Source organism: Leucoraja erinacea, chromosome 17, assembly GCF_028641065.1.
Source record: "Leucoraja erinacea ecotype New England chromosome 17, Leri_hhj_1, whole genome shotgun sequence".
Lineage (NCBI taxonomy): Eukaryota > Metazoa > Chordata > Chondrichthyes > Rajiformes > Rajidae > Leucoraja > Leucoraja erinaceus.
In genome coordinates, this window is record NC_073393.1 from 10,103,977 (window position 1) to 10,116,357 (window position 12,381).

Here is a 12,381-nt window from a genome sequence, read left to right on the forward strand (position 1 = left end):
TACCTGCTGATACTAGTTTTTAAGATATTGCAATTCTGGATCTTGTCTACAAAAGGCCATAATTCACCTGCGAGCCTGGACAATGAACTTCAGATGTCTCTTTGATAATGCAGAACAACAAAACAAAAGATTTGTTTTCTTTCGGGTCAGGACTCTTCTTCAAACTGATTCTAGATGGGGGGGGGGGGGGGGGGAAGAAAGCTAGAAGAGATGAGAACAGGACAAAGCATGGCAGGGTAATAGGTTGATGCAGGTAAGGGAGGAGGGGGGGGAGGAGGGGTTGATAGACAAATGATTGGTCTAAGGCCAGAGACGAAAAGACAGAAGGTGTGAGACAAAAGGAGTGAAGGGTTGAAAATTGTGAAGCTAGAGGAAGGAATGTAGCTGAAAGGGGAGGGGAGAAATAGGTGCCTTGCCCTTCCATCTACATGCCTTGCTCTTATAGCAACTGATGGAAGTTGCTATCTGGAGGAGGGAGACAATTCACAAGTGTGGGCCTGAAATCTTACACTGCTGAGGATGAAGTTGGATGAGCATTTGCTGCAGTATCTCCAATTGATAAAACAACACTTGTTTGGTGTATCCATTATATTGATGGATGCATGGTGCTATTGCTTTTGCACTTCATTGTTTATAGTGAGGTTAAGCTAGTCAATGTGCTGATCGTTAACAGATGATGGTAGTCACTGTCCATGTTGGTTATCTGTTAAACAGTTCGTAATCATTTTCCTTGGAGTTCAGATAGCTTCTTGTCAGAGGGAAAAACAAGAGTGCTTTCCTTGAGGTTGATGTGGTTCCAAGATGAAGTGATGTCAAGAAAAGACAACAATTGATCTTTGTACCAAACTAACATGACAGTTTTGCATTATTCCCTTACGCAGCAGAACAATTCACCAGTGAAACATGGATCTCAGGTAAAATCTTAAGGTTGGACCTATCATAGTGCTCCTGGATACTTTTTTTCTCTTAGGGTTTAGATAGCCTTGTTAATCAGTGCTTCCAAGAGATTGGTTGTATGCAGTTTACACAGCTTGACTGGGTCTCTGATATGTGGGGATGATATTCTGCACATATTAGCTATCCAAATGAATGAAGAAGAGTGCTGGGGACAGATGGAAAGCATTGCTCATACCATGGTCCCATTATGAAAGTTGTGCCTTACAGCAGGATTTTTACAAAGGCATTTTAAATGCATTGTCCAACACGCAATGTCACAAAGTAATTTTGTGCTCCAGACATTTTGTGGTCCTCTGAGCAAAAAATTGCCAATCTTGGGCTGCGGTCCGTAGCCACAGAAAACTGGGCCAACAGTACTTAAACATATTGCGTATATGAACTTTAGAGACAGACTCTGAATCCAGGCCCAAGTGATTAAAGCCAAGAATATGATCAGCTCTGGCCTAAGATATATCCTAACCGTATAACCATATAACATATAACAATTTACAGCACGGAAACAGGCCATCTCGACCCTTCTAGTCCGTGCCGAACACATATTCTCCCCTAGTCCCATATACCTGCGCTCAGTCCTACTGTATAATGTGTAGGAAGGAACTGCAGGTAGACACCAAAAGCTGGAGTAACTCAGCGGGACAGGCAGCATCTATGGAGAGAAGGAATGGGTGACGTTTCGGGTTGAGACTCTTCTTCAAAACTGCAGATGCTGGTTTAAACTGAAGATAGATACAAAATGCTGCAGTAACTCAGCGGGACAGGCAGCACCTCAGGAGAGAAAGAATGGGTGACGTTTCAGGTCGAGACACTTCTTCCTGCTGTATAATATCTTGACATAAAACGAATACTAGTGTGACTTAAAAAACCATGGGGACAATTAATCATTTATTAAATACACTTAAGTGCTGAAATATTCATATTTATGCCCTGTTGACATTCAGAGTATGCACAACCACAAGCAGCATGTTATTGCTGTATGTGATCTATATTTACAATGTGGAGAGGATGTTTCCACTAGTGGGAGAATCTAGGACTAGAGAGCACAACATCAGAATAAGAGAACATACCTTTAGAAAGGAGATGAGGAGGAATTTCTTTAGTCAGAGGGTGGTGAATCTGTGGAATTCATTGCCACAGACGGCTGTGGCGGACGTCAATGGGTATTTTTAAAGCAGAGATTGACAGATTATTGATTAGTAATGGGTGTCAAAAGTTATGGAGAGAAGGTAACATCTTCGTGAAACTTTTTTGCATCCTTTCCAGTTTAGTGACATCCTTCCCGCAGCAAGTCAACCAGAACTACACATAGTATTCCCAATGTGGTCTTGTACAGCTGTAACATGACTTCTCAACCCCTGTGTTCAATAGCATGACAGATGACGTAAATGAGGGCACCAGGTTCTTGGCCCCATAAACCACCTCCGGAAAGTAGTTATAAAGCCGTGTCATCAATTAAATTGCAGACAATAGTCCATTGGAATTTGTTCTACCCAAAATATACATGAAAAGAACAAACTGATTAAATTGGAGTCAATTAAAAATCCTTGTATCTTGAAAACGCCCATAGTGTATCTGTAGAAATAATCAATCTTAATTCCCCCAATCTTTCTCCTTTAATTTAATTTCAAATTGACCGGAACGGAGGCATAGAGTTTGTCAGTCAGTTTCTACTGACCTATTGCTGATTGGTAAGATAATCTGCAAATGTGTGTCGGGGTAAAATGGGTCAGACTGATTATTATTGAATTACATCACTGTCAGCATATAGCGTCGAGAACTAGTTGCCACGGCAACTGATGGCATTGGGAAAAGAAACCTGCTTCCTTTAAGCTGTTTGGTAATTCTGTGTGAACATAATGTTCAAGGCAATTCTTCTGAATTGCACTATAACACCCCAATAATTTTATCTGTGTAACCTGATATTAAAGTAATCCCACTGTTAACTAACTAAGTAGCATCTGTTCCGTTTTTTCAAAATAATTACAATAGCTACTTTATGATTGAAACAAGAGGCATTTTCTGAACAATATTAACTTTATTTTCTGACACCTTTAGTATGTTTGTCAGATTTGTTATTGATTTGACTGGACGGTTTCAGAGTTAATATTACAGATTCGATGGCTCGTTGTATTTGGACTTTGGACAATGAGGGATGGCTGCAGAATGTTGGACAATGTGCAGAGAATCCATTATTGATCATTTCAAATGCAATCATTTGACAGTTCTATTTTGATTGCTCCCAAAACCATCACCACTAATTCCAGGTGCAATCCCCTGAAAGAAAGCGGACATAAAATGAACACGATGGATGGCGCTAACAGTAATGTTATGGAACAGTGCATGAGGCTTATGCATTAGAATGCATGGGCCATCCATTTTCTTTGCCCCTTCGAGTCCGTAGTCTTTCAGGGGATCTCTCCTGGAATTAGTGGTGATAGCAGTGGGAGCAATCTAATGAACAAATGATTGACTGATGCTTCAGTTCATTGAGAAAGAAGCCTGGTGTCACTCTTCACTTTTGATACCGTTTTAATGCAGTGGCTCAATCAGCTTCTCACCATGTGGAGAATGACAGATGTAAACCCAGTATCTGGCATCCCATTACAGTATATGGCGCGGTATAATGACATTCAGCTCTGCATTGTTACTTTCTGTTAATTATCTTAGATGTTCTACTCTTTTGTGAAATAGATCATTGCTTTTCGCTATTTAAAACGTGAACTTCAAGTGAACATTAAGTTATATTGATTAAGTGACACCACGTTACAAGTACTGCAACAAATAAGGATTTGTCAATGTTGCATATGTCTATACATAAGTATCACTTTCGGGGGAGAAAAGACAAAACGTGCTGCAGTTACTCAGCGGGTCAGGCAGCATCAATATCATCACCAGCCACCAAGATCCAGCAAATCCTGAGACTGGCACCACCAAATGTATAGCATGTTCTCCAGAGATGCTGTATCACGCCAACGCTTAGTGTCTTTAAACCAGCATCTGCAGTTCCTTGTTTCTCAATATCACCATTGGAAAATGGCTTATGGTGAGAGTTAGCATTCATATGATGCTCTAACTGCCATATGCCACTTCAGTCATGTCTGTAGGCAGTTCATAGTTATTACCGAGGAATCTGCGAAGCAAGGCTAGGCTGTTCCTCCCGGGCTAATTCCTCTACTATTGGAGGAAATATAAATAGGGAACCTGCCATTTTCAACTGGGAGGTAGACAAAAAATGCTGGAGTAACTCAGCGGGCCATCTCTGAGATGCTGCCTGTCCTGCTGAGTTACTCCAGCATTTTGTGTCCACCTTTGATTTAAACCAACATCTGCAGTCCTTTCTTGCACATTTTTATCTGGGAGGTAGGAGAAATAAGTAAATAGTGTAAGACACCAATCTATAAGCATGTGTGGGAAGGAACTGTAGATACTGGTTGATACCAAAGATTGCTGAAGTAACTCAGCAGGTCAGGTATTGTAGCGGCAGATTTTTATATCGTTCAAGAGATTACTCCCACTAGCCACTAAGTGGACTACATGATTAAGGAGAATGTTGTTATACGCATGTGAGCTTTCCGTCTGAGACCTTCAGAGCTTCTTCACGGATAAATCTTCGTAACACAGTCTTTTGATTAATAGATTCTTTATTGTTGATGAAAAACAATAAAGTATACATCCAAACTTCTTCCGACTCATACACTATAATCTTCATCGAACTCCAGCATATCGCTTAGAAAACTCCTCGTGTCTCCGTTACGCTTCGCATGGTCAAAGGGTATGCCTTCCTCATGCAAATCCCAAACTAAAACTAAAAACTAAGCTTCTGTGCAAGAAACATAGCTCCAAACATGCCCTAGAATACGTCATAAATCCCGACCACATAATAACGGGCAGTCTAAAATTTAAAGACACATGCCATAATTAATGACACACAAAACAAGCCAAATGGTCACTGCAGGTATCGCTGGAGAAAAAAGATGGGTGACTTTTTGGGTCGGAATCCTTCTTCAGACAAGGACCTCTTTACCAATTGTAGTCATTAGGTGAGGCATGATAGCAGGTTGGTATTGATGGGCCCTGTAAAAGGTTTAGGAGGAAGAAACACGTGAACACGGAGGTATAAAATTATTTATGTGATAGTTATTGACATTTTTATGCTTTTACCTTTATATGTACACAAGTAACAGATGTTTTAACAATAGACAATATTTTATAAAAGGAAAAGGACCTGTGAAAATATGAATTACAGGTAATAGTGCAGACATCAGGAACACGAGTGGGGGCCTCAAAGTCAAATCAGATTATAATTCAATGTAGGTGGGGAAACATATGTTACATGCTGCGACACAAATGAATATTAATCAAGATGAGCAAATTCTTTGTCCTTCTCCAGAATAATCTCCAGACAAGTAAAATATGAATGAACATTATGTCTGAATCCATCCCTGCTGTCTCTTACGATGCATCAGAAACTAGCCTGCAGTCTGTTGGGATATCCTCACTGTAAAAGTCTTTGATCGATAAGGACATGTTTCTATTCATTTTATGACAGTCTTCAAAACATTGCTGAGCTTCTATTCATTTCATTTGGTGTCTGAAGTATACATTTTTTAGCAGGTTGTGTATCTCAGCTATTTTATTCATTTAAAAAAAATTACAAACTTGACTGAGTATGTTTTCACCTGAATAAACAAAAAATACTCTATATTAAAAGATCACACAAAAGCTTTCCTGGTGCTTCGGTTTCATAAGAACAATAAATTGGACTGACCACAAGGTCACAGGTTTGTTTCCTAAGCTGTGCTGAGCTGTCTGATCAGCGGAGAGGCGGAGAGAAGATTGTCATTGCCCCAGTCTTCTGTGGGTCAGGGAAGAGACGATCGCCCTGGATTTCCATTCCTGCAAATGGAATTAGTCTGCCAACACTACTTACAATCAGATTGAAGTATCACCGTTTGGACAATGTTCTGAAGGATGGCCTGCCACTTGTGGAATTGAATCCCAGCGGGAACGGACATTGAGTGGAGCAAAGGGAAAGGACCTGGGAAAAAAAATCACTGGTAATTGTGCAGCCACCATGAACATGAGGGGAAGGGGGGGGGCTTCAAGTCAAATCAAGATGATAATTCATCGTGGTTGGTGGAAATAGATTAACAGTGCCAACGTTGCAAATAAAAGGCAATTATTTGGTATCTAAGTCAGATTTGCTTATCGTTCTTAAGAATAACCTGTTTAAAGAAAATATTCATCGTGAGGGAATGAGTTTCTTTGCAGAATTGTGGCTTATTGTAAGCCCAACCAATGTTCTTCCTCCCCTGAAGTTGCCAGTTTCATAATGGAGTGCAGTTTCATGTATATCAGTCACTCTCCTTGTGCTAATTATGTCTAAACAGTGACTGTCATCCTGTTATATGACCATTATGGTATCACAGCTTAGTTTAAGTGTGTACTTACTGGCATGCACCCTCCAATTGGGCCACACTAGGAACCATATCAACGACTTTCCTTTTCAATCCCACAAATGCACCGGTTAATTTTGAAGTGCTGAGTTATAGCTGAGTAACTAAAGCATTCAGTCTCTCTGACATAAAATTAGCCATCAGGGAAGCTTGAATAATAGGCTGTGGTATAAAGGGAAATAAATCCAAGGAGAATGTGGCATAAAACTCCTCAACTGGTGGAGTCAAAGGCTTTAGTGAAGTTGCAAAGACCATGCATAATGGTCAGTGTTGCTTCCTCTTGGAGTTATTGGCAGTCGAGATCACATTCATGGAACCTCCATCCACATAGAGCTCATGCTGTAACTCTGGTAGACACTGGGAAGAGGTGGTCGAGGAGGATCTGACTGGTGACATTTTGTGGTGTGGTCAATAAGGAGGTGCCACTGGAGATACTGCAGTTAGACTTGTTTCTTCAGGAAGGTCAGGATTGTGATCTATCTCAGATCTCCTGGTATTGTTTTTTCTTGCCCGATGAGGATAATGGCATTGTGCATTTTTGACTGAAGTTCAATGGTTGCATGGTTTCTTTATTGCCACGTGTACTCGGTACAGTGAAATACTATTTTTGCAGCTCACCATCTCAGCAGAAATACCAACTACTCTTGAAATCTTGTTGTTAGTTGACGCATGGCATTTGTTATAGCTTATCCATCCGTTGTGATGGCAGACTGGACCACATAATTGCACCTTCAGTATTGCAAGGTCTAAATCTTGAAACTCCTCGCTCAACAAAACTCTAGGGGGAATGTTATTTGCAAATCAGGACTCTCTGTGATTTGTAGGGCACAGCGATGGTGGAGGCTGCCAGAATAACTCAAGTATGTAACTGTAGTGCCTTTTGAAGATGCTTCGCGAGGCAGCTAATATACACAGGTGGTGGAAGCATTGAATGTTAAGATGCTGGTTGGTTAGCCAATGCTTTGACTTAGATGGGTTTGTGCCTGTGGAATTGTACCCCACAGAAATAAGCCCTTCTTTCAAACAGGTTTGTGCCAACCATTGTTTCTTAGCTACACGAGTCTCACATATTGTATTTAGTTTGTGGCTTTTTAAACCTTGGAGTATCAAGCTTGTCCAGAATGTTCCTTTAGTGTTTGTGCAGGAAAGTTGGGTATATTGCATTACGTTCCTGGCCCAGGTTGTGCCTTGTCAGTGATGGAAAGTCATTGCGGACTCCTTATTTACTCTCTTGTCCCAACCACATAATTAACCACAAATTAATATTTGATCTAAGGTTACTTTATTGCAGCAAAGACATCTTGTATTTAGTTTTACCTTCCTAAATATCACACTGACCTTTTCGCAACAAATTTTACCTCACCAACTCCACCATTCAGCTCCTTAACATCTCACATGAATTAATCATAACACTAATAATTTATCAATCTGGCTTGATTTATTCTTTGGGTGGTGAAGAGGATTCCACTCCATTCCTTTGGTCTCCTTAGGCGTGGACTCGGTGGGCTGACGGGCATGTTTCCATGCCAAGTCTCTAACCTAAACTAATCAGACTGGAGGGTGGCAAATGATGTGCCTTTGAGACGTTTGTTTAGGCTTCAGATTCTTCTTTGCCCATACAAATATGATGTCGAAGACAAATGCAGCAATTATTGCATCTGTGCCCTGGAAGGTTTAAGCTGAGGTGTGTACAGGCAGACACTGGTGATCGCAGCCAAGTACAGTACCCATAAATTACTGGTCAAACCTGCAGAGTCCCCAGGTAAAACTCTCACCATGGGAAAAGTTTCCATCTAACCCAACAAATCAATTTTACAAATCTTAATTAGATCAGCTTTTCGTGTTTTTTTGCATGAGGGAATAAAATTTTGCAATCAGTTCCTCTAATTTAATAATTTCAGCACAATGTAATTCGTGAAGATAGACACAAAGTGTTGGAGTAACTCAGCGGGTCAGGCAGCACCCCTGGAGAAAAGGGGTGAGAGACGTTTCGGGTCAGAAAATTGCTGCATTAAAGTCACAGACACGCGGAAGTGCAGATGCTGGAATCTTGGGCAAAACACAGTGTTTGGGTAACTCAGCGGGTCAGGGTAACTCATACAGATTGTAAGGCGGGGGGGGGGGGGGGGGGGTTCCGTGTGGCAAGGGGAAAAGCGAGGTGGGGGCAAGAATGGTGAGATTAGTGATACGTGGACACAAATTCGCAACAACCTTCCCGACGTAGAAAGTTCAGAAGTGAACCCTAAAAATGAATTGTAAGGAGATCTATATTTAACTGTACCAAACCCTTGTAAACCAGACCCCCGCCCAAAAAAAGCCATTACCTTTGCAATTCAATTTTGAAGATTAACATGGGGGGGGGGGGGGGGGGGGGTAAGAAATAGATGAGGGGGCTCATGTAGTAGATGAGGGGCGATCTTATAGAGGTTTAAAACATCAGGAGAACACTGTCTCTTGCCCAGAGGAGGGGAATCGAGAACCAGAGGACATGTGTTTAAAGTGAAGGGGGAAGAATTAATAGGAATCTGAGGGGGTAACTTTTTCACACAAAGGGGGGCGGTGTATGGAATGCGCTGGGGGGGGGGGGGGGGGGGGGGGGGGGTAGTTGAGGCAGGGGACTATTGCAACTTTTAAAGAAACAATTAGACAGGTACATGGATCGGACAGCTTTGGAGGGATATGGGCCGAAGGCGGGCAAGTGGAACTAGTGCAGCTGGGACATGTTGGGCTGAAGTGCATGTTGTATGACTCTCTCTGATGCACGTTATATCAGCAATGGGGTGGATTTGTCTTAAAGCTTGTCCCCCAATGAAAGTCGGTGTTACTGTTATGGTGCACACTTCTTTATTTGGTTCGTTGTGTCTGTGTGTGCAGCGGTACTTTGTGTCCACCCACCACACAGACAGCGGTTGGAGTCGCATCTTGCCCGCGGCGGGTGCGGGTCTCCGGCTCAGTATACTGTCTGTACACGTCCAGCGAAGGCACAACACAACACAACACACAGCCCCGGACTGTCTGCAACGAAGAGCGGCTTGTTGCTTGATGCCCCTCCCCCCCGAGCCGTGGTGTGTCAGCCTTTCACACACAACTGGTGGCTGGGCTGCTGCTGCTGCTGCTGCAGCGCTGGGGAGGGGAGGGGGGAGGAGGGTGGAAAATAGCAGCTAGTGGACGGGAGATAAGGAGGAGAAAGTGAAGAAGAAGAGGAGGGGGTGAGTGTGTGTGCCGCAGCGGGGCGGTGGTGGCACAACCGGTGCCTGCCGCTCTGTCTCCAGGGTGGGTGTGTGTGTGTGGACACGGACTTGCTGCCAGCCTGAAGTCTCTGCCGCCTCAGCCCCTGCCTCCACAAGAAGCGCCGGGCAAAGACCAAGACCTGCCGGAGCGACCGCCCTGCCGACCCCTTGCAAGCAACCATGTAAGAGCCTTCGCTGGCGCTTTTATTTATTTAGCCCTCTCCGCTCGCCCTTCCCTTTACAACAGCTACCACGTCCCTGCTCGCTGTGCAATCGCGCTGGAGGGAGGGGGTGCTTTGCTTGACATTGAACTCGCTGCTGCAGGAAGACCGACAGGCTGGGGCCGGGGCCCGGGGTTTGCAGAACGGGCTGCAAGGCATCAGAAGTCGGGGAGGGTGGGTGGACAAAACACAGCACAGTCTGCAGGCAACGTCTGCTAAGCCCAGGCCGCCAGCGTGTTGCTCTCTGGAAGGCAGGGAGTGGGCAGGGGCGACTGAAACTTCTGCAGTGAGGGTGGAGGGCCGTGCCCCGGAGTCTCGGCTCAAGCCGGGCTTGCAGGAGCGGTCCCGCGGGGAGAAGGGCTCATCCCCCCCGCGAGTCTGGGCAGGGAGCGGCGCTCAACAGGCGGCTGTAGCCGGGACAGGACAGATAGAGCTGGGATTCCCAACAGCCCTCCCCGGCACTACTCTTTCTCCCCCTTGCCCTCTGCCACCTCTCTTCTCCCTCCTCCCCTCTGCGGCTGCGGCTCCTCTCCCCCCCCCCCCCCCTTCCCCATGGCCACCCCTCTTCTCCCCCTTGCCCTCTGCCACCCTCTCTGGCCCCTCCTCCCTCCTCCCCTCTGCCACTCCTCCCCCCCCTTTGGCCCCCCCCCCTCTCTCTCCCCCTTCCCCTCTGCCACCCTCTCCCCTCCCCCCCCCCCCCCCCCCCCCCCCCTGCCACCCCTCTTCTCCCCCCTTTGACACCTTTCTTCCCCCCCCCCCCTTTGACACCTCTCTCCCCCCCCCCCCCTGCTACCTCTCTGTTCCCCTCCCCATGCACCCCTTCCGCCACTCCCTGTGCATCCATCTTTCTTCCTTCACCCCCACTCCCTTGGAAACCATCTCCAATCCTCCCCGGCATCTGTCTGCTCTCCCCTCTGGCACCCCTCGCACCACCTCTCAATCCCCAGCACACCTATATCTAACCTCCGCACCCCCTCCCGCCTGGCAACTCCCATCCCCTTCCTCCCCCCTCCCCAGCACTCTCACCCCCCCCCACTTCCCTCACACACCCCTGATTCACCTTCACACTACCCTTCTCCCTTCCTCTACACCACTTCCTTTCCCTCTTGTCTCCCCAACATCTTTGGTGGATATTACCCGTCTCTAGTAGATTTGATTAATTTAATCTATTTTCTTACCTCTCTTCCACCCTGTCTTTTAAAACACAAAAAATTAAGTTTTATCTTTGGATGGTTTAAAAAAAAATAATGTCCAGATTTCAGTAGAATATTATCTCTCCCAGATTACCGTTGGGAGTTTAATCCTAGAAGAAATTAACGTGATAAATTAAGTCATTTAGTATTTACGTGCAAAACAACTTCTTCAGTGTGTCTGCTAGACTCCAGTGAGTATAAAATGGCAATGAATTGCAATCTTATTAAGGAAAGATTCTATCCTCTACTATATTGGTACAATCATTATGTGCAATGCTACAACAAAATGTGTGAATTTTGACCTAGTAATTCTGACATCAGCATAATTGCATTCCAATGGAGAGCCGTGCAGTGAATTTGTTGCACTAAGTATCTTTCATTTGGCCTCGTCTTTGTCAAGGACTGAAGTGAAAAAAAACTTGTATTTTGAATGTACTTTAGGAAAGTAATTAAAAGTTACTTAAGTTTGTCTTGAACAAAGTGGCCCTAATGATTCAGGAACTCTGGAGGCCATTTGTTAACTGATTTTTAACACAAAGGTAGACATCACTTCAATAGCCTATTGCCAGTTTTGTAAATAAAATGTAAGAGTTGTTCAGTGTTGTCTCTATTTTACCACCCATGAACTGAGAAAAAGATTCAAGGATGTTCTCAAATTCTTGTTGGGGAAAAATACAACATTCTTGTAGACCTAAAATTCCTACCACTCAAAGTGCGGCACTGTGGTGCAGGTGGTAGAGTTGCTACCTCACAGAGACTAGAGTTTGATCCTGACTTTCTGGGCTGTCTGTGTGGAGTTTGCACGTTCTTCTGGGTGCTCCGATTTCCTCCCAACTCCCTAGGATGTGCAGATTTGTAGGTTAATTAGCCTTTGTAAACTTCTCCTAAATATGTATGGAGTGGATGAAAAAGTGGGATGACATAGAACACGTGTGAACTGGTGATCGATGAATGGTATGGGTTTCGTGGGCTGAAGGGTCTGTTTCCATGTTGTATCTCTAAAAACTCTAAAGCGAAGAAGGAGTGTTCTGGTTGGCACTGAGAAACCTGAGCCCATGTGAGCATGAGGCAACCTCGCATAAATACTGAAAGGGGGGCACTGGTTAACAGACGGCCCATCCCTGCATTCTGTGAGAAACCACCTCCCCAGTTCTGGGTTCCACATTGGCCTCCTCAGCCATGAGAAACAGAGTTAATCATCTTCAATCCTGAGCCAACGATGAGGCGCCAACTGTTCTTGTGCTTCTGTCAGTCCTACTTCTGCTAATGTTTGCCTTACAGTGAACTAAATCGAAAGTTACTTCTGTGTAGCCAGAGTTATTATCTC

At 44.4% G+C, this 12,381-nt stretch overlaps 1 protein-coding gene across 2 annotated transcripts in view; it reads left to right on the forward strand.

Moving 5' to 3' along the window:
- The window catches only part of ripor1 (RHO family interacting cell polarization regulator 1), a 210,349-nt gene that overhangs the window by 59,893 nt on the left and 138,075 nt on the right, over positions 1-12,381 (forward strand). The window contains exon 1 of one of the 2 annotated variants that reach the window (XM_055648470.1): positions 9,448-9,822. The exons of the other annotated variant lie outside the window; for it this stretch is intronic. The gene's annotated coding sequence lies outside the window, so the exon portion shown is untranslated. Of the gene's footprint in view, positions 1-9,447; positions 9,823-12,381 lie in introns of those variants that run through there. 2 annotated transcript variants of the gene reach the window in all.